This window comes from Hirundo rustica, chromosome 5 (assembly GCF_015227805.2).
Source record: "Hirundo rustica isolate bHirRus1 chromosome 5, bHirRus1.pri.v3, whole genome shotgun sequence".
In the NCBI taxonomy this organism is placed as follows: Eukaryota; Metazoa; Chordata; class Aves; order Passeriformes; family Hirundinidae; genus Hirundo; species Hirundo rustica.
The window spans coordinates 37,140,275-37,160,275 of NC_053454.1; the positions used below are offsets into that span (position 1 = coordinate 37,140,275).

Here is a 20,001-nt window from a genome sequence, read left to right on the forward strand (position 1 = left end):
TGTTAAATATAACTCAGTGTGGAGCGATGCCTGTAACCATCGTGCTTGGGTCAGTGCTGGCATGTCATTTCAGTGGGGCTCTGCACAAATGCAAGAGCTCCCACCAGGCTAAGGGTCTCTGCCCGTGGTGGCTGTCATCTGTCGTGCAAGGAGAGGATCCTTTGTGCCTTACTCCCATCAAAAGCGCAGATACCCATTTACTACACGGTAGAGGAGGAAATGGCAGCAGCAGTAACACTCTTCACACTGATTCTGAGATCCATCCCTACCACAGAACCACAGATTCAGTGAAGTTGGAAAAGACCTCTGAAATGATCGAGTCCAACCTATGACTGGACACCACCACGTCAGCTAAACCGTGGCACCAAGTGCCACGTCCAATCTTTTCTTAAACACCTCACAGGGACGGTGACTCCACCACCTCCATGTGTAGCCTATTCCAGTATCAATTTCCCTGATTATAGACATTAGTGTAATATAACTTGGTAAGCGTGTAATAGTTAACATTTTCCTTCTTTGCCCCTTTTCTTGTGTCAGGAGCCTAAATGCCAGCCATCACCCAGGTGATGTGGAAAATGCATGGCTTGAGATTGACCCAAGGGCTGAACTTCCTTCAAGACTGCTGTGTGGCAGGAGGATCCCAGAGAGAGAGACATGGGCTACCATCAGGCTGAGGAGGAAACAGTCTGTGTCCCAACAGGATTGTTGGAAGTGGTTTCAACAATCTCTCCCTGGAAAGGCAGGAGGCTGCCAAACCAGGACATTCTATTTGTTGTTGCCTGCTTGTCCTGACTGAGTTTAGATCACGTAGCAGTGGGACAATGTGAGTGCACCTGGCTGGGCTGGTGTGTTGACTGCGCTTTCCCTCAGCAACGAAAGGCTTTCTACTGTGCAAGTTATTGTGCTGGGCTGTACCAGTAACCAAAGTGCTTCGTCCAGGAGGGTTTCTGTAAACAGTCCACCATCTCTTTACTAAAGGTGAGTAGATCTGGCCATTCAGTATAACCAGAAGGTGTTATCAGTAGGCTTTTTTCAGGAATACTGATTTATTTAATTTACATAAAAACTGTAAGGACAGCTCTCTAATTTTGTAAGGCTTTAAAAGCTTAAACCAAGTGAAATGATTAGAAGAACACAAACCTCTCCCTCAACTCTGTCAGCCCATCTCCTCCCTCAGAAACCCACCTCTGCTGAATGCAGCCTAGAAACACGCGATTTACAGTGCATGATGAGCCTTTGTTGATGCTGCCCTGGGAAAGGTGAGAAGAGCTCTCCATACAGCTGAAGGAGCCTCACAACGACTACAGTGCCCTGGAGCCCTCACTCCTTCAAATTTCACAGCATCTGGCACAAGCAGCTCTGTCAGATGTGATGGTTATGGGGTAGAGCACACAGAAAAGCTGGGAGCCATTTGGAGCCAAAAAAAGGTAAGACACCTGAGAGTATGATGTCACATGGAAATAAATATCAGGGGCACTCCATAATAATTGCATATGCATGTATTTATCAGCCACGTCTTGGGGTTGTGTTGGCCCTTTCCTTTGTGTGCAAGGGGATCTGCCCAATTCTCCATTGCTACCTAATTCTGAAGTTGTTTGGCAGGAACACCGGTTAAGTACACCATCCCATCAGGTTTGTGTGGGCTTTTCTGTGTTTTAACCTAGAAGTATTTTTTTTCAGCAAGATTTTGGAGCAAGATTTATTTTCAGTTTCTTTAAGGCAGTTTGGAGCCAGAAAGGAACAAAAAAGCCTCCAAACACCAAAGGAAATGGTGCCACTGAACAAAGGTTCTCTTGTTTGTAAACTTCCATTTTGAAGTGTTGGTGCATATTCTACTGGAACAGTTTTTCATTTTTCACTTACACAGACCAGTGTTTTAAATACTAACCTATTCAAGAGTCGAGCACTTTTTAGGGCCCTTTGGAGTGTCTTTTCAGTGCTTCGTCTGTTTCCGAGAAAGCTGAGCTGTCTTCACTCCTATGTATCGATCCTCTTAGATAATGTATCCAAAGAGAAAAAGGGGAGAGTGTTTCAGTTTGCTGAGAAGCGCAGCTAAAGAGACTGAGCTGAGTATGTCCTGTAATCTGTCAGCTGCAGAGCCTTCATCACTGAATGATCGTCACCTCATGTTTCTTGCAGCACAAGAACAGGACTCTATTTCAGAAAAATAACAACCCAGGAACAAAATTTAAAAAAACCCCAACAACCCTACTCCCTTGCTCCCCCCTCAATTTTCATTTGAATCTAGATGTGGTACAACCATGAGATTTTTTTTTCTTCTCTGCACTTCTACCTTAATATTTCTGTCTACATCGCTGTGCCTCTCTCTTAGCTGCCAAAGCTAAGTGTTTGCTGAATTAAATAAGCCATGCTGCATTGACAGAGCTCGTGAATGCTGCTATTGTCACCAGAATCCCTTTTGCTGGTCTGACCCCAAATCCTAATGCCAACTGTGGTGTAGTCATAAGTGAATAAGAATCAATCATGCTGACGAGACTAAGAGACTCTCCAAAAGGTAATTTTATAGGCTGGTTTTGTCACTGCGTGGCAAAACTTTGGGTATGTTACATCTGGTCTAGTTTGGAATCACTCCTGTCTGTCAGAAAAGTTTTTTTTAAAAAAGGTAAATGCTCAACACATTCAAGAAAAGCTCTTGTCATATAGCTAAACCAGGTAATCATTTCAGTTACAAATAGTATTGGATTTAATGGATTTCCAGTATTTGCATAATGCAATAAGAGATCCACAGAGAAATGGATTGTTCTTATCTGTATTGTGGAGAAGAACTTAGGGCTGATGCAATATAAAGTCTATAAAGTGAAAAATTAATTTCAGACAAGATAGTTTCTTCAGTCCTGAACAGGAGAGGTTTGAATTTTCAAAACAGAACTGTAATAAATAAATTTGTATGTCTTAAATGCCTACTGTTGTATATTCCAGAACCACATATTACTGGAAAGTTCGTATAAAATATCAGGTCCACTCTTTTTTGTGTGAGGTCGAGAGACAAGCATGTCCAACTTAGTCCTTTGTGAAACTACCCAGGAAAAGAACATCCCACCTCAAATCCTATGCCATTATTTCCTCTGACTTCTGTTGTTACTTCTCCTTTTGGACATGCTGAGCAGCTGCAGTAGAAGAGTTGCTTTGGGTACTTCTGATGAGGAGCTGATAGCTCAGACGTGTATTGGAGGTCCAGAAGTGGTATTGGCCTGCGGGATTCAATTTCTCTTCTAGCACATTTGCATGAGGCAGCATGATAACCTTTCTAGCAATGTTTTCCTCTTCACTTTGTCTTCCTTTCTGACAACAGAGCACAAAACCCTCGACGTGGTTGTACGGAGAGCTGCTGCATGAATGACTCAAGCTGTCTCCAGACACTGTGTTCCACTGACACGAGTCCTCACCTGGGAGCTACGGTTTCTCCCAAAATGGGCACTTCCTGTGTGAGCTTTACAGAATAAGGAGAATTTTCTTCTTCCGCCTTAAGGAACGAGGAGAAGTGTCAGAGCCTGTAGTGCTTTCAGGTTTGTAAGCAGAAGCTCTGGGCTATCAGGGCTTGCTCTGTTCTTGCCCTGGTGTCTTGGAGGATTGCAGGAGCATCTGCTCATGTAGGCTTTGGAGGCAAGGCAAGAGCATGGCAGGGGAAAATCCGTTCCTTCCTTTCTTTCTCATCCAGGGGAGACAGAGACCTGCAGCTTTTACAAAATCTCTTGTTCAAGCAGTGATGTCAACCTTGCCGTGGCAGTGAGCAGCAGCGCCCAGGTTACCATTTGACTCCTGCTATGCAAGCAGAGGCGGGTACAAACCAAACTAATAATTCACATCCACCAGAATTCAGATCCCAGCTCAGAAGTGACTCTTTAAAAACTTCAGAATAATTATTTCACCTGTAGTTGGAATTTTTTTCTCCAGGCTCGACTTACAGTTTATAAATATGTGAGACAGGCGATTGGTAATTCAGTTTATAGTTTGTATGAACCCTGAAGCTTATGTCAATGCTGTTATCTATTATAGAAATGCAAACATGCTCTTTGATGTGTTAGTCTCAGTGACTTGGGAGGATAAAGATGGAATACTCCATGGGCATTTGTAAAAGAAATTCATAAACTGCAAGTCTACTAGGACCTAACAACATATTTTCATTTATTTTTTTCTCCTTTGCAATATGCTTGATTACAGTAGCTTAAAAACAAGAGAAATATTGCATCTGTCTAGGTTTCTGCAGTACGAGGGGCCAAACTGGTGCCCCTGCTATGTCGAAAGCCCTTTTTTGAGTATGCCAAATGTGTTTCATATTGTTGCAGAAGGGAAATTTGGTGCCACTGGTATAGGATTTATTCTGTTGGACAGATTTCCTTGCTATAGGAGCACCTCCTGCTGGCTCTGCACTGCGCTGCCCTTGGACTCCCGATTTTTCCAGACTTCGGAATAAAGAAGTGAGGTTTCTCAAGACAGAGGAGAATGGTCACCGTGGGACAAGTCCTGCTGCTGTGAAGGGTAATAGGAAAGGCTCCAGTGACTGACACTTCCCAGTCTGCTACGGATACATATTTCTGTATGGGATGTTGGGGATGTTGGTACTCCACTAACTCACTTCAGGGGTAACACACTGCGTGCTCCCACATGTCTGCAGTGACCCAGCTGAAGTCCACAGAACAGCTGGGAGTAAAACTTGGTAAAAGGGAGGTGAGAGAGAGCAAAAAGACATTGTATTTGTCCCTGGCAGCTTCAGTTTGTCCATGAGAAATAGCTCAGGATGCTTTTCCACACAAAATGCTTTTTTTTTTTTTTTTTTTTTTTTTTTTTTTTTTTTTTTTTTTTTTTTTTGAGAAGAAGAAGAAGAATATATAGTGGCTTTGTGGTAATTTTAGTGAATTTTATTTGAAAATATCAAAGCAAGATATCAATATGTCCTTTTTGATTACTGCTGCAATAAGAAGCTTCAGTGGTTTTTGTCCCAAGCAGTTTCTTCCTTGAAGGTGTGTTTTTATATATATATATATATATATTTTTTTTTTTTTTTTCAGGAGGCAGTTATAAAGTAGTTTTAAAAAATAGATAAAGTCAGCCTACAAACGATACATTAAAGCTAAGTGAAATAAGCTATCCTGACCAGAATGCTTTTCTTCCTTGGAAAACTAAACCAGTTCAAAATATGTGCTGTCATTCTGATGCACAAGAAAAATAAGTCCAAAATATCAACATTTTCCCCAGAATGAGAACACTGCCAGCTCTGACATGTTTCCTTTGGTGATCAAAGCTCTTGGGATGGCTTGAGATGACATAAAGAAAACGTGGTTTGTTCGTTTAAATGCAGTGGGTGGGGAGCATGAGAGAGCAGAGTGTTGTAGGGAGCAGGACTCAAACATAAAATGAGCAGTAAAGATCTGTTCATCAACGCCTGTTCCTAATAGTAAGCATTAGCACTGTAGCAACATTTAAAGGCTTCTGTTGTTGTTATTCCTATAGTCTATAAAGAGGCTGTTGAAATAGGCACCAGTGAACAAGCAGAAGCAGACACAGACCTTGTCTCTACAGCAGTTAAACTTCTGGTTTACAGAGTGACGAGCCACGGTTTACTAAAAAAATGTTTTCTTCTTTACTGCCCTATTTTAATATTTCGACACACCCTAGTGCAAACCCCGCAGCTTTCCCTGCACTGCCATGCTGTGCCCTGTTGTCCTTGCTGCTGCCCCCTCCCTTGGTGGCCTGTTCCTGGGGACGATGCCACCAGGGTGATCAACAGGCTCAGGTGGCACCCATTGCAAACCCTCGGGAGACAGCCCAGGCAAGTGCTCAGCCGGGACACTGCCCTCGGTCCTACACCCTGTATGGCACACATTTTACAGAAAGAAAAATCGGGAAAATTTTCAGGAATACTCTAGAAAATGGTTTAAAACTTCTCTGGAACTATTTTGGTAAATCTTCCTGCCTGTAAAGCCGGACTCCTTTTTATCTCACAGGAACTGGAAGGCAGAAGAAAATTATGACTAATATATTTTTAAGAATTAGAAAAAAAATTGCCTAACCCCACATATTTGGAATATCAGAATATTATCATTTAAGGCTGTGATTTTGAAAAGAGCTTATGGGATTGTGGCACCCAGACTTACTCCTGCCCCCATGGAAATGCATATTAATTTGCTATCAACTTCCATGCGAGGGATCAAAACACTTCAGCTCTCACTGAATTTCACTGGGAGGTTGGTAACTGTTGCAAAAATCCCAGCTCAAACCTCCTCACTGTCACTCTCTTTTCAGGGGAAATTCAGTGACTATTGCAAAAATCCCAGGCTGAACAACCTGATAACTCCTGGCTTTCAGGGCAGGAAGCAAACTCTGTGCATCCTACCCAAAAGCAGCAGCAGTCTCTCTTCTCCAGTTCAGAGGGGGTTGGCACTTTTGCCTTTTACATCCCTCATGCTGGACAAATAATGACCTGTCTGAAGGTTGTGATGGGCTTCTGTTTTTTGGGGACTGAGAAGAATCCATGTCTGGGCAAGAGAAAGCAATCCTTGATCTGGCTGTATCGATCCGTTTCTGTTCAGCAGTTACTGTTTGAAAGGTGTCCAAAACCAGTAGCTCTCACGAGCTGGGCCAGGGTGTGAAGGTGGCGGGGGCAGTCATAAACACAGGTTCCCAGCCCATTTCAGCTGTTCCAATCCGTTTGTACAGTTTGACTCTTTGGGTGTGCGAGGGTGCCGGCATGGGGGCACACACCCTGTGTGTGTCACACGTGCACAAGGACAGCAGCAATGAGGGGGACTGCTCACAGAAGAAACAAATCTGCTTTACACTGACAGCTCTGGATCTCTGCTTGTTTAGGAAAAATACTGCTTGCAAACACGTGAACCAGCCGCGCTTGCCTGTGCTCTCAGAGCGATGGTAATTACATAGATTTTTGGTCAGTCCTGTCATATTTACTCCAGCAAATTGATTAACCTATGTAATGAGTACAGGACTGTGACCAATACTGACCCCACATCAAAGCCTGATACTGCTGCAGTGTGCTGACCTGAATTTTAATTGTTCGGTGGGTTTTGTAATTAAACCGCAAATGTGCTAAAGAAGAGATAAGGCATTTTAGCTAGCAGTGTATGTATTTTTTCCCAGGTGTGCCAATTGTGTACACTACAAAATGTCCAATGCCTGCCTCAATACACAAAGATGTAACAACATGCCATTTCATAGATAACTAAAGCTTCTTCTATTTTTTTTTTTTTGGTTGATATATTAAAATACAGAAAAAAATGTAACTTGTATCCTAAAATTTTCTATATACTTTATCGTGTAGTACTAAAGCTCTTGTATCAAGGTATATAAATAAATCAACAATGAATAAATTAGGACTTCAAGTCTCTATGAAATTCCCACAGGCTTGTACACTTGGTCCTCAGAGTCCAAAAGAGCTACTGCAGACAGATGTGTTTTTGTTCTTTAGGATCATCAGTGTGGTACATCTGTTGCTTCAGCCAGTGGCTATGCCAGACTTGAGAGAAAACACGTCGCTCATTAAATGAAGACAACTATCATAAATAAGCGAGAACATTTGGAAAACTACCCATGTCTCACTTTTGTTTGAAAGAAACTTCTCTTTTGGAAGTTCTTGAACATAAAAGAGAGGAACTGCGCTGCCTCATTCCACATGATTCTTTCTTCTTTCATTTTTCTGGAGAAAAACATGTGTTTCAACATCTGAATTTCCAGCAAATGTTGCTTTCTACCTCATGTGCCTGCTCCTTTGGCAAGGAGAAATCGTTGTGTGTGTCTCTGTTGGTGCAGCTCCCTGCTCTATTTTTGACCACACAGAGGAGATGGAACTAGAAGGAGGTGGGTTAATCTGGAACTGGATGGGTTGTGCTAGAAGGGAACAAATGGGAAAAAGATCCATCTTTCATTCATAAAATTTTGTTTGAAACATATGGGGAGAATTAGGAGCTACATTTTCATCTTTATGAGCTGGGACTTGGGAGCCGGCCTTGTGATTTATTCGAGACCGTGAATCTGGTTTGAAACTGTTCTTCTTTGGTGCGACGGTACTTCTTCCACCTTCCTGTGATTTAGTCCATCTACCAGTGATGGGTGTCACCAGGACCCACAGAAGGTGATTGGCTCTGTGGGTTTGATTGTGAGCAGAGATCTTGGCTGAAGGAAGGGCAGGACCCAGGTTTCTTTCCAGGAAAGGCTGTTGTGCAGGAAGAGTGTTGTGCATAAAGAATAATGAGGGCAAGACGATAAAATGTGGCAGGTTTGGGGAATAGCAGTCTGAGATACAGACTATTTGTATCATAGATTTGGTAGCCAGAGTTCATCTAGGACTGGAAAAAAAAAAAAAAAATTAGGTAGTCATCTACCGATACTTGGGAAAAAAAAAATTGAATGCAGATATGTAATTTACTGGAATGGTGAGACAGTCCTCATCTTATCTTTTTTTAAATTAAAAAACTGCCTTTCAGACTATAGAGTACCCACCTGGCACTGAATAGTGTCCTGTAGGCACTGATCTGAACATAACACTGGCAACATATTGTCCAGGGACAATTTCTGCTCTGCTTTTCTTTCCCATGTCCTCCCCAGAAATTCCAAAGGCATCTCTGGGAAGATTTTCCTTTCAATGGGGTAATGTTTTGTTCAGACACATAGCTGATTCCACCAACTGGATGTGTTTTTCCCTTTGCAGTGTTCTCCAGGATGCCTTGAGCCACACTGAGAGCCTCGGAATCCAGTTGAGCATTGCTTGGGTGTGAACTTCCCTGCCTGTTTCCCAGCACAGGTTGCTCTCAGGCACAAGACTCTGCAACCTATTTTGGTTGGTCCTGCCATGAAGGTATTTTCTACATGCTGGGGTTTTTAAGAGTGTTGATTTATATCATTTTGGCAACAATGTGCTGAAATTTTTCTACCGTTTTGCAATTATTAATAATCCTTTTAAGCATGTGATAAATCAGTGAGGACTCTTAAATGCTGACTGTGGGAATTCATGAAGAGTGATGCCTTCATTATCGCACTTGAATATGCACTGAACCTTGCTTGCCTGTCCAGAGGCACCCTCTCCTCCACAGAAAACACCCTACCTGCCATGCCTGACTTCCTTAAATGTATTTGAAAGGGCTGTGCACTAAGTAAAACACCTGCTATCTAAAGAAAAGAATGTAGCCCCATTAAAAACACCAATGTGTTGTATTCTTTAAGTGACTGCATGCACCTGTAAGAGCAGATTTTAGATTGCAAACAAGGCCTCTACATTTTCCAGCTCTCTTAAGCTTGCAGTGACAGAAGACCTTGCAGTGCATAATGATGAGTCCAAACAAAACCATATAAATATGCCAGACAAATAAAAGTTTTTGCTTGCCAGAGATCTCAAGCTCCATGAAATAGGTTTGGACTCTGAAACTGAGACAACAATTTTCAAATAAAATTAAATGAGGTAACCGAAGACTGAAATCCTAATATAAGAATTAAGAGGCAAGAAAAGTCATAAACAAATTACTGATATATAATTTTAAGGTAAATATGTTAATTTAAAATAAGTTTGCATACCCATTTGAAAGATGTAATTTCAAGAGAATAATCAGTTAAAAATTAATATAATTTATTAACAAATAAAATTATAACACAAGTAGAGGGAGGTTGGAGGTGAAATATTGAGTTTCCTTTGAAAGGTAGAGTAATTATGAAGTATGCTTTTGAAGTTCAAGAAGAGAGCCTTAGGACACAACATTTTTTAAAGTAAAAATTGGCTTGCACTCTGTTCAAGTGATTTATTTTGCACGAAGAAATGGGTGTGAGGCATGATGTGATTTAAAATGTCATCCCTTGATGGAACTGCTTGAGGGTGACATAATTTTTTTTCTTTTTTTTCCCTCTACTTTTATTTATGTATTTGGCTGCTTTATTTCTAAAGTTTTCTATCTTAAGGAATCTAATGAAACCATGTAGATATTAAAAAAACCCCAATCCATCGACACCTTCACTGTTCCCCAAATAAGGCTTTCCCCTGAAGTTCAGGAAGCTAAAAGCTAGACTCTGGAGGGAGCCACTGGGAAGGAACAGAGTTTTCAGCTGCATCTGTGTCATCTCTGTTGTGGCCAGCTTTGCGGAATCCCACTTGTCCATGCCACCAAACATGTGGGAACAAAGCAGTGTTGCTTGTCTTCAAGCCCAGGTTGTCCCACACATCCCTGGACAGGGAGGGCTGCTCCTCCTCTGTCCTCTCCTGCCTTTTTCAGGGACCTGGAGGTATGGCCTCTTACAGGTTTTCTTAGAAGCAACGCGCTGTGCAACAGACGCAGCAGTCAACGCCGTGGCTTTTGGGACACCTTTGCTTGCACTGGGCTTCACTGTCATGGGGAGGCAAAGGTGGCTGTTGTGGCCAGAGGACAGAGGTCAAGCTGTGGCCAAAGGACACACTTGATTTGCACACCCCCTCTCAAGAAGTTTTTGCTTAACCTCAGTGGCATTTTCGTATGCCTGGTGATTTTTATCATAAATCTCACAAATTTTGTTGGAAGCCCTAGCTGTTGGAGGCAGAGGATTTATGTGAGAATGTCATAAATTTAACTTTGATGTGAGTCCCTTGATGTTTTGCCTACCAGTAGTTCAATAACTCTTGCCGGTCCTGGATGGGACAAGCTTCAGGACACAGAGTAGCATGGTTGGGCAGGTGTAGGGCAGAACCACCTGTGCTGGTTACATACGGAAATATATATTAAAAAAAACCCCAAAAAACAAAAAAAAACCCAGGAACACCAACACCACCCCCAAAAAACAAAAAACATCTTCCCCAGAAAAAAACCCAAACCAGACAACAAACCCTTTGAGTTTCACACAGATGTGCTCTGGAAAGCTGTGAGATATGGATGCTCTCTCTCTCAGCTCTGCAGGGTGAACGACTGAGAACAAGGGGACTGTATTTCATCACCAGCATGAAAACATTATAACCTAATACACACAGGCACCGATCTGCCAAGTAAGAGAAACCAGTTTTTTCCTTGCCATTTTTTCAGATAAAATTGCCATCTAATCTAAACAATGGCAGTCTTGCTGAAAGTCAATGAATTCTCTTTGTGTGAGGAGTTGTAGAAAAATTCATAGCCAGCCTCATTATAAAAACACAGAAGTTAAAAATAGCTGCGCAGTCAGGGAGCAGGATCCAGCTCCAAATGAGTGGCCCAGTTTGCTCCCACAGTCAAGAACTGTAAACAAAATCCAACCCTTTTGTTTTTAGGCTGCTGCTGGTAGCTTTTTCTTTTCCATGGGGAAATGTTGGTGCTTCCCTATCATTTGACAGCTATTGCCTCTTTTTGTGGTCTTTGTGAAAGGTCTGTCCCAACAAAGTACCAGTGTCATTTTGACTGCAAGCAGGACTTCTTTGGGAAGGTGTTATTCATGGAGGAGAGGGAGTAGCTTTTTTTTTTTTAACTGAAGAATATTGGAAAGATTTCTGCAGGAACTTTGCAAGAAGCTCCTAACACTTTTCTTCTGGGCCTGCTGCAGAAGTTGCTGCTGCCTTGGTTAGCAGACAGAACTGCTACTGCAATGGGAGATGGATTGGCTCCTTTTCTGCTCTGACAGCCATGAGGCTGCATGAATTACACAGCCTGGTGTTCTGGGTGGGGCAGTTCCGGAGGATTCATCCCAGCTGGATCTCACACCAGGTGGCAAAACAAACTATAAAGGGCTGAAGGGCTGGGGAAGTGGAGTCCCTTCTTTCCTGCTGTGCTGTGGGCAGGGAGTGCTGTGGGTGATTGCTGCCTTCCTCGAGGCACGATGGAGAAAGCTGAGGCTTCGAAAAAGGAGGAGGGGGTAAGTGATATCTAAACTGGTGTAAGTCTGTTGTAACTGGAAGTTTGGGGCTTTTTAAAAAATGCTTACTTGAAGAACTGAGTCAGTTCTATGTTTTCTTACTTGTGTTGGTTGCCAGCCTGGATAAAGCCTGTGCTGTATTGCTTTGCAGGCTATGAAAATCAAATATAGTACAGAGAGGTCTCTCTAGCTATCTATGAAAGGGGAGAGCATTAGTTATTGATCTTACAAGTTTGTTTTTGGGTATTTTTTTCCCTGAGTTAATTTTTTCTTTTGTTTTTAACTGTGAACATTTTGAGGCTTGGTTCTTTTCTTGTGTGACTGCTTGGGTTCAAGCAGTGGTGACGTTAGAGGCAGACTGTAAAAAGTGCCATAAAATCTATGGATGCAAGGGCTAAAGAAGGAAAAGACATTCCTTTATTTTAGCTGCTTAAAATGGTGACTGTCCATGGAAAGCTGTAGGCATGTTCTCCATTACTAGCTCACATTTTAATATGTGGCCCTATGGGAGCAAAAACATCTGCTGTTTCCCTAAAACTGGTATTCCTAATGCTTTACACCTCTGATGCAGTGTGAGGGATAAAGTCAAAATATGTATCTGTTGCCCAAGATATGTTTGATGACATTGTAGCCTATGGTGTCCTATTGCTGAATCAGCTCTTGCAAGAGGCTTGGAAATCTGTTACAAAGCTGGGAAACACACGGCTAATCCATAAAACCTTAAATATATGTAGAGCAATGTGCAAATGACACCTACTAACTGGAAATTGCTACAGATAAAAGAGATCTGGCAGCTGAATCACAAAATATTATTCAGAGTAAATACTTACACCAAATTAATAGGCTAGAAACAGTTCCACCACTCAAACAGCCTTCAGAAGTATCAACTGATCTGAGAGAGTGGGCTGCTGTTTAAATTATAATGAATCCAGCCTTGTCCTTTCTCCTTGGTATCCTCCAGGCTTTCTCTGGTGGGGTGTTTTGACTGCTGTGAGGATTTAAAAGAACTTTCTTATCACTGATAAATATCAAAGCTGGTGAGACTGCTGTGTGTGGCTGAGGGTTTGCAATATGAGAACATTAAATACTGATGCTATACTTGATGTTGTAACAATTTCTGCTACTTAAGCAAAAAATACCCAGGAAAGGTCTCTAGTCCTTTCCCAGAGGGGAGTGGGCGCATTAAAATGAATAACTAAGAACCTGACGTATTTTTGGCGCAATGCATTTGCGTATTTGGCTAATGAAAATCTACTTGTTTCAGTTTTGGTGAGGCATGTGTTGTCCTGCAAGTGTGGTGTCTGGCTTGGCAGTTCAAGAATTACTGCTCATGCAATGTGAGGGAACCCCTTCCATCTGGTCAAGCCAAAAGGATGTTCTAGAATTTTGGCTGGTGATCTAGGACATAGCAGCTTTATATTCACCACTCTGATCCCTGCCTATATAGTGTTAGGCTTTGCTTCCCCGTTGAAAATAGTGAGGATACGGGGTGGTGTGAGACTGGCAAAGGTTGTTCTTTCACATCACAGTGGTGTTACGGGTCTAAGGTATGCCTGCAGAGGAATATAATCTACCCTCTGTATATTAATATCTAGAAAGATTGGCACTCGGTTGAACAAAAGCTGTTCCTACCACTCTGAAGAAAAAGTAACAAGAATGTTACTTTAGGTGGTGGTGGTTTTCTTTTTTTGTGGTGTTTGTTTGTTTTTTGTTAAGGGCTTCTGATGCTGTAATTGGAATAAAATTATCTAAGTTTTCCTTATTTTGGGTCTCTTCCAGTGTTGACATAGAGGTCATATGCTGAGCTTGATGCTGCCTAATCTGGGCTGCTTCTCTAGGAGGTGACTTGCTGAAGGCTGGGTATCTGCCCTGCATTGCAGGGTGCACTGGGGACATGCTTTCAGTGTGTGATTTCCAAAGCACTTCTCCCTCACATATGGCAAATACTCCTGGGTGGGTGCTGTTGCTTCACAGGCTGTGGTTCAGGTTCAAGTATGCAACTTAGAGATCGGGCATGAGAAATATAAAAGACTATTAAAAGACTATTAGATAGTGTCTTATGAATTCCATGCTCATAAACACTGTGAAAGGCTACCGGCATCTTCATAAGAAAGTTGTGTATTCCTCATGCATTTCTTCCATTATGTGGATCCAGTGCTCAGCATCTCTAAGGTGCAGATTGAAAGTTAAAACCCCAAATTTCTTAGGCTGCAAACCTCATTATAACTACTTGACCTCATTATTTATGGAAGAACACTGTCAAATCATAAAAAGAAGAAAATAACCTGTAGTATACCTGTCAGAAGTAGGAGGGATATGTCCTGGCACATCCATGGATATGTGTAGCCCAGCTGCTGAGCTATTGGCTCAGCTTCTCTCAAGGAGAGCTAAAGGGCCGCATGGTTTCTCTGGGCGCTGGATTCAGACCTGTGAATTAACACCCAGCCAGAGTGGCACCTTGCTATTGGATGTACATCTGAAGTGCCACAAGAGTGCAAGTCATTCCAGCAAGGGTCTGCTATAAATGACACATGGTAAATTGGCTCCAGATAAATCTGGTTTGGACTGTGGAACTCATATTGTGTGATAAAGTCTCCCGTTTCTTGCTTAGACACTGCTTTTTTTTGCAAGGAGCTGCCATGGCAGTCACAGAAATATGGATCTGGAGTCTGGCAGGTTTGGGATGGCAAAATCCTGCTGGATCACATTTTGCACAAAGGCTGCTATCAGCCTTCTGAGCTTATTACTTAACTGGGATACAGGGAGTGGGATCTAAGAGCTGTATCAGATACTTCATTTAGCTAGTTGCAAGTTGTCTTTAAGTGGCAGATTCATCTTGATTTTAATACATGCAGGCTGAGATTATGGAAGAAGTAGACATGGTATAGTTGTTTAAACCTCAAAATGTGTTTTAAATAATTGATTTCCATGCATCTGAAGTAAAGATCAGTTATTCAAAACATATTTATATTTGCAAAAAACCTAAACCAAACAATATGACAAAACAAATACTTATAAATAATTTAAAACATATTTTGAGGCTTTTAATGTTGCAGAATATGTGTCTCCAACCGTGGTAAAACCTCAATAAATATGATTTAACAATTCTCTGTATTTAATACATAATTGTGCTATTGAGTAGGAAAAAAAATAGGTTTAAAGAAAAGTTTGACAATGTGCTGGATGGGCTAGAAAAGCCAGCCTTTAAACTGACACCTGTTTAGTGAAAGGCATGTGCAATTAAAAGTAAATGAGAAGAAGCTGGTGTTTATTAAGAATTCCTAATTATTGATCCAGTGCTGGGTGCAAACCAGTGCATTATAATCTGATAAAGCTGTGTTGGGAAGCTTCAGACTTAACATTAGGAAGCTGAGAGAGTGGCCAGACACTATAATCAGCTTTCTAGAGAGGTGGTTTGTGTCTCGAGCCTGTCAGTGAGAAGGGGTATTTGCACAATGCTCTTAATGTGTGTTAACTTTTGGTCAGGCAGCTGGGCTGGAGGATTGTGGTAAGTCCATTCCAACTGGGTTTTCTGTATTAAAGAATAAATGTTCAGTGAAGTTGTGGAGGATGTTAAGATCCAGAAGCGCAAAGTGAAATTTAAAATGGCTGGTGGTATCTAGAAGAGACTTTATCTCAACTGTTGGGGTTTTGGCTGGTTGCATCCCTTTGTTGCTTTGTCCTGAGGAATTTTAGTCCTGTGCCTGAATCTTCCCTACTGAAGCAAACCAAAGGTGAGGTACAGATCTTGTTTTGTGACACAAGAGGCAGGCTGGCTGCCCTCCCTTGGGCAGTGTTTCTACTGGCTGCTTCGTTGGAATAAAGACGGAGCGTGAACCAGAACAACATTTAGCTCCTAAACAGTAGGCTTCAGTCTCACTTGTAATCAAGTTGCCTGCCTGTAATTTCCCTTCCTTTTGTAAAGTAGCTGTTATTTGAAATCCACTTCAGATACTGATGTTCCCTTACTACAGTAAAATCAGTTCTGGCAAAAGTAAAACCAGACACAGTAATTTTGCAGTCTGTAGATTTTGAACCGGCTGTGACTGCGTGCCCATCGTAGGTTGTCATAATGCAGTTGGCTTCTTTGTAAAGAGTTGTCGGTCTCAGTAAGTTGTAGGCTTGTCTACATTAAGTGTGTTTAATAACTGAGTTAGAGTGTGAATGAAACTGCATTAGCTTTTCTTCATGTCTCTATGTGGGTACTCTTGATCAGGCCACCTTAATTAAGACTGGGTTAATCCACATCCAAAGTTACTTAGCACGTTAATCTGTTCTATGCTAATTTTCCAATGCTTGTCATGCTCATAAATCACCTGTCTCTCTTCTTTCTTTCATTCACCCCCACTATACCGCCGTGTGATTATATATGCAGTGTTTCTGGAGTATCATCAGCTTGGTGTTCCCCAGTTAGAAGTCAAAAGTTTCATGATGTGCTCTCTTGAGATGATGGGAGTACCTATAAACATGTGGAACTCCTGGGTCTCTGCAGTGAAGAAGTTTAAGTGAGCATCCACCTCCCATGCGATCCAATGATGTTTTGTGTGCTTTTATGGAAAGGGTAATGCAACGCAGAATACTGTACATGGGTCCTTCCAGCTCTGAATTAGTCTCTTTTATCTGTCCCTGACCACAACAGATGTTGGCAGCCTTTCTATTCCATATCCTTAAGTCAGACTAGGAATATAAATTCTGCTTAGAGAAGCTGGAAGGGGAAAATTTAACTCTTTCAGGAGGATTTTTACTGTGTTTTTTTCTGGAGTGCTCTTGACTTGATTTAAAGGGGGAAAAAGAGGTCAGCAAATGCCCAGATTGACATAGTCTTTGGGGCATCCTCAGATTATATTCCACAGAAGTGCTCATTGGTCTCTGCATTTTCAATCCACCTCCCTCTTCCTGGGGACACAGGGACAGAGGGTAAAAAGATCATAGTGAATATTTCTAACACAGTTTGTATAAGAATTTGCAAAAGAATGGTAGCAGTTCTGTAAAAGGCTTGTGAGCGTAACCTTCGGCATAGACACCAGAAACAGTGCTGGCCATATCAATGGAAAATTAGCCCATCTGACCCTCCTCAAGGAATCAGTCTATTGACTCTTGTGTTTATTATGGCGTGAAACATCCTTTGAAAATTTGAAGCAGCTTACCTTTTTCCCTGTAGCTGGAATTAACAAAAGCTTCACATGCCTAGATCCTCTTCAGGATAACCTTGGACTGTTTGCTTTCATCTTAAAACAAATAAAAGCAAACAAACAAAAAAAATTCTGTAATTTCAAATAATTACAAATGTGTGGGTATTTTATTCCTAAGTTTTACTGAAAAGAAAGCTCATCAGAGAGTCATAATTAGCAGAAAGTGCCATACAGTTATATATGTATTTATACCATGATAATTTGAGGGGTGCCCATTATACCTCCAAAGCGCCCTAGCAGAATGGTCACTGCTGCTCTCCGAGATGACCAGCTGTCGGAAGGACTTAGGCAATGGCAGAACCAAGCCAGCATTCTTCTTCCCTGCTGCACTCACTCCTGCCTCTAACAGAGACCTGTGCAGCCTGATGTGTAGCTAGTTACTTGTCTTTAAGGGAGAGGGATGTAAGGATCTAATTTTACTGACTGACATGGGCTGCAGAAGCATACACAGCTTGCTCATATCCTTTGTGGAGTTGGAAGCCGAGGCACCTTTTTTCTTTTCTCCTTTATTTTTTTTCCACCACACAGAGACGCCATCACATATGTTCAGAGGCTGACGAGCTGAAAAGATCTGGGAGCCACATGTGACCAGCAGAACGAGCATCAGCCTAGAGTAGAGTTTCAGTGGGAGATGACTCTTGGGAAAGTTCCCACAGAAATACCATGGTAGCGTTTCTGTCCTTGCTCAGCCTGATTTCATTCATTCCGAGGCTACTTTACGTGTCCCTGGCACCACAAAAATACCACTTATCAGGTGTAAGGAGCACTTGAGATCCCATCAGTGCTCACCAGAAGGGTGCCAAAGGGCCGTCTGTGTGAAGGTGGACCTGGCCCACCGTGTTTATTGACACAGTAGCTTGTGCTGAGTCACAGTGCCTGCCCCACAGCCAGAAAAGGGTAGGGCTTGTTTTCATTAAGGGACATCAATGCTGTTTGGAGGTTACAGAGTGCTGGGGTGCAGAACTTGCCGAGGGAGGGTCACAGAAGCCTTTTTGGAATGTCAAAGCAGGAAGGAGTTACTGTGATGAGCAATACAGTTGGAAGGCTGATATGTTCAATAATACAGCACAACAGTCTATCCTTAAGGTTTAATCTCCCAAGAATAGAAGGGGGAGTCTGATCCCTCTCCTTTCCCATGAGAAGAGAAGCAGAAGGCCACAGGAGGCTGGGATGATGACACAAGCAGGCGTCTCCAGCTGGTTCACTCATTAAAGCGTGGGCATTGCCTTCTTCCGAGGAGGTCTGCAGGCCTCCTGCCCTCCGTTTGCCTCCAAATTCGTTGCCTTTTCAGAGAAGGGAGCAACAAAAGCAGACTGGAGGAAGTGTAGAGGAAAGGTCATATTTCCCTCAGGTCAGAAGTTCTTGATATCCTAGGTAAAGCTTGTTATCCAGCTTATAATGGGCTTTTTGGGTAGACAGATTGTATTGCAGGAGGAAGTAGTGTGTATGGTGGCAGGGGGTAAGTGCCTAAGGGAGGGCTGCAAAGGGTTGGTATTTTTGCCTCTTGTTTGGTGTAGGAGATGGTGCTGTGGAAATGCCAACCTAGAGGTGCTGCCTTCCAAGCACCCTGCTAGATGGGGGCAGGAGGAGGCAAGAAGATAAGCAAGTGCACGCCTCAGTCCTCCTTCCTGATTCTAAGAGGATTTAGTGACTTGAAGATGTTGATGTAGAATTGAGAGTTTCTGTCTCTGGGGGAAACTCTCCTGACTCCTGTCTGAGGGAATAAAAATCAGATTCCATTGATTACTTCTGCTGAGTATTTTATATGTGAAACTTGTCATTTGGGGAAAGCTGCAAGCTAAGAATTTTGGAGGAAGCCACCCCTGCCACTGAGAGACTGTTCATACAGAGCTAGTCCCTGCCTCTATGAACTTGTACCCGATTTATATCAGACTGTGCAGTAACCACCAACACCACCTTCCTGGGTGCCCATCTCCTGTAGTGCCAGGGTAGCACTCAGGGCCTCTAAGCCAGCATAGTCCTGCGTACACAATGAGTATTTATTCATTCATTCTCAGGCAGAGAAGGGTTTGAGACAGGCTGAGTGCTCTATCCACTTTTAGGTGGGATGTGCAGTGGCCTTCTGCAGTTCTGTGCATCTGGCTCTTTTCTTCGCTTGATTCTCCTCCAAGCACCCACAAATGAAACATTTTGTACTGAGAACATTTTGTGCCCAATGGCTTGCTTTCACTGTTGTAAGAAAAATGGAAATTTTAGAGGGGTTGTGTTGTGCTGTCAACTGGAAAAATCAGGTCTTCCTGTAATCCAGGTCCCAGGAAAATGTCGAGTGTAAGGGGTGTGTTCTGAAATGTCTTATTGTGGTAAGGGCTTTGGAGCTTTTCCCAGGAGACCTTTCTTGTTGGGAGCTGTTTTCTCATGCTTAGTGTGTGATTTAAACAGCAACATATCCTGCAACTGCTATAAAATAATGTTAAATTATTTTAAAGCATGCCAGGCCTGTTGGTAAATGTTTTCTAATAATTGATTGTTGGAGTGTCTCTTAGTTGCTTGTGGCAACGTGGTCTTCCTCTTTGCAGGATTATTGGTCTTTTAGGTGGGATCCAACCACTTTCCTCAAAAGAGTAGAATACTAGATTCAGCTAGGAAACACTGAATTTAACCTAAGGCTGCCAGTGTTACAGAACATGAAGGGAAAATATTCTTTCTCTCTTAGTAAAATTCATATGCACATGATTAATTGCATTATTTATCAATGACTAAACACTGTATAAAGTTATCTTTTTCAATCTCCATTGCAATTCAGAAGTGATATAATTTTAGATGCTATGTGTAGTCTCTGCTAAGTGTAAGTTTTTCTGTTTCATTAATATGTACTTTTGCACATACATGGAATTCCAATATACTGGAAGCCTCATAACTATTCCTTTTATGCTTAATAAACCTATAATATCCTAAAAGCATCCAAAGTTGCTTCTACTTGCCCAAGAACATGGAAAAGTCCCATTGACTCCAGGTTTGCTTACATGGCTGTGTGGGACAG

At 42.1% G+C, this 20,001-nt stretch overlaps 2 long non-coding RNA genes across 2 annotated transcripts in view; both read left to right on the forward strand.

Annotated features, from left to right (window-relative positions):
- The first annotated feature begins 2,953 nt into the window (after positions 1 to 2,953).
- On the forward strand, positions 2,954 to 8,819 carry LOC120753188 (uncharacterized). Its single transcript, XR_009207853.1, has 4 exons — positions 2,954 to 3,527; positions 4,354 to 4,500; positions 7,445 to 7,833; positions 8,684 to 8,819. It is a non-coding gene; the product is annotated as an uncharacterized LOC120753188 (long non-coding RNA).
- A 2,910-nt stretch (positions 8,820 to 11,729) lies between these two features.
- LOC120753189 (uncharacterized) overlaps positions 11,730 to 20,001 on the forward strand; it is a 120,531-nt gene continuing 112,259 nt past the window's right edge. Inside the window, exon 1 of the long non-coding RNA XR_009207854.1 lies at positions 11,730 to 11,808. This is a non-coding gene — a long non-coding RNA (uncharacterized LOC120753189). The remainder of the gene's footprint in view (positions 11,809 to 20,001) is intronic.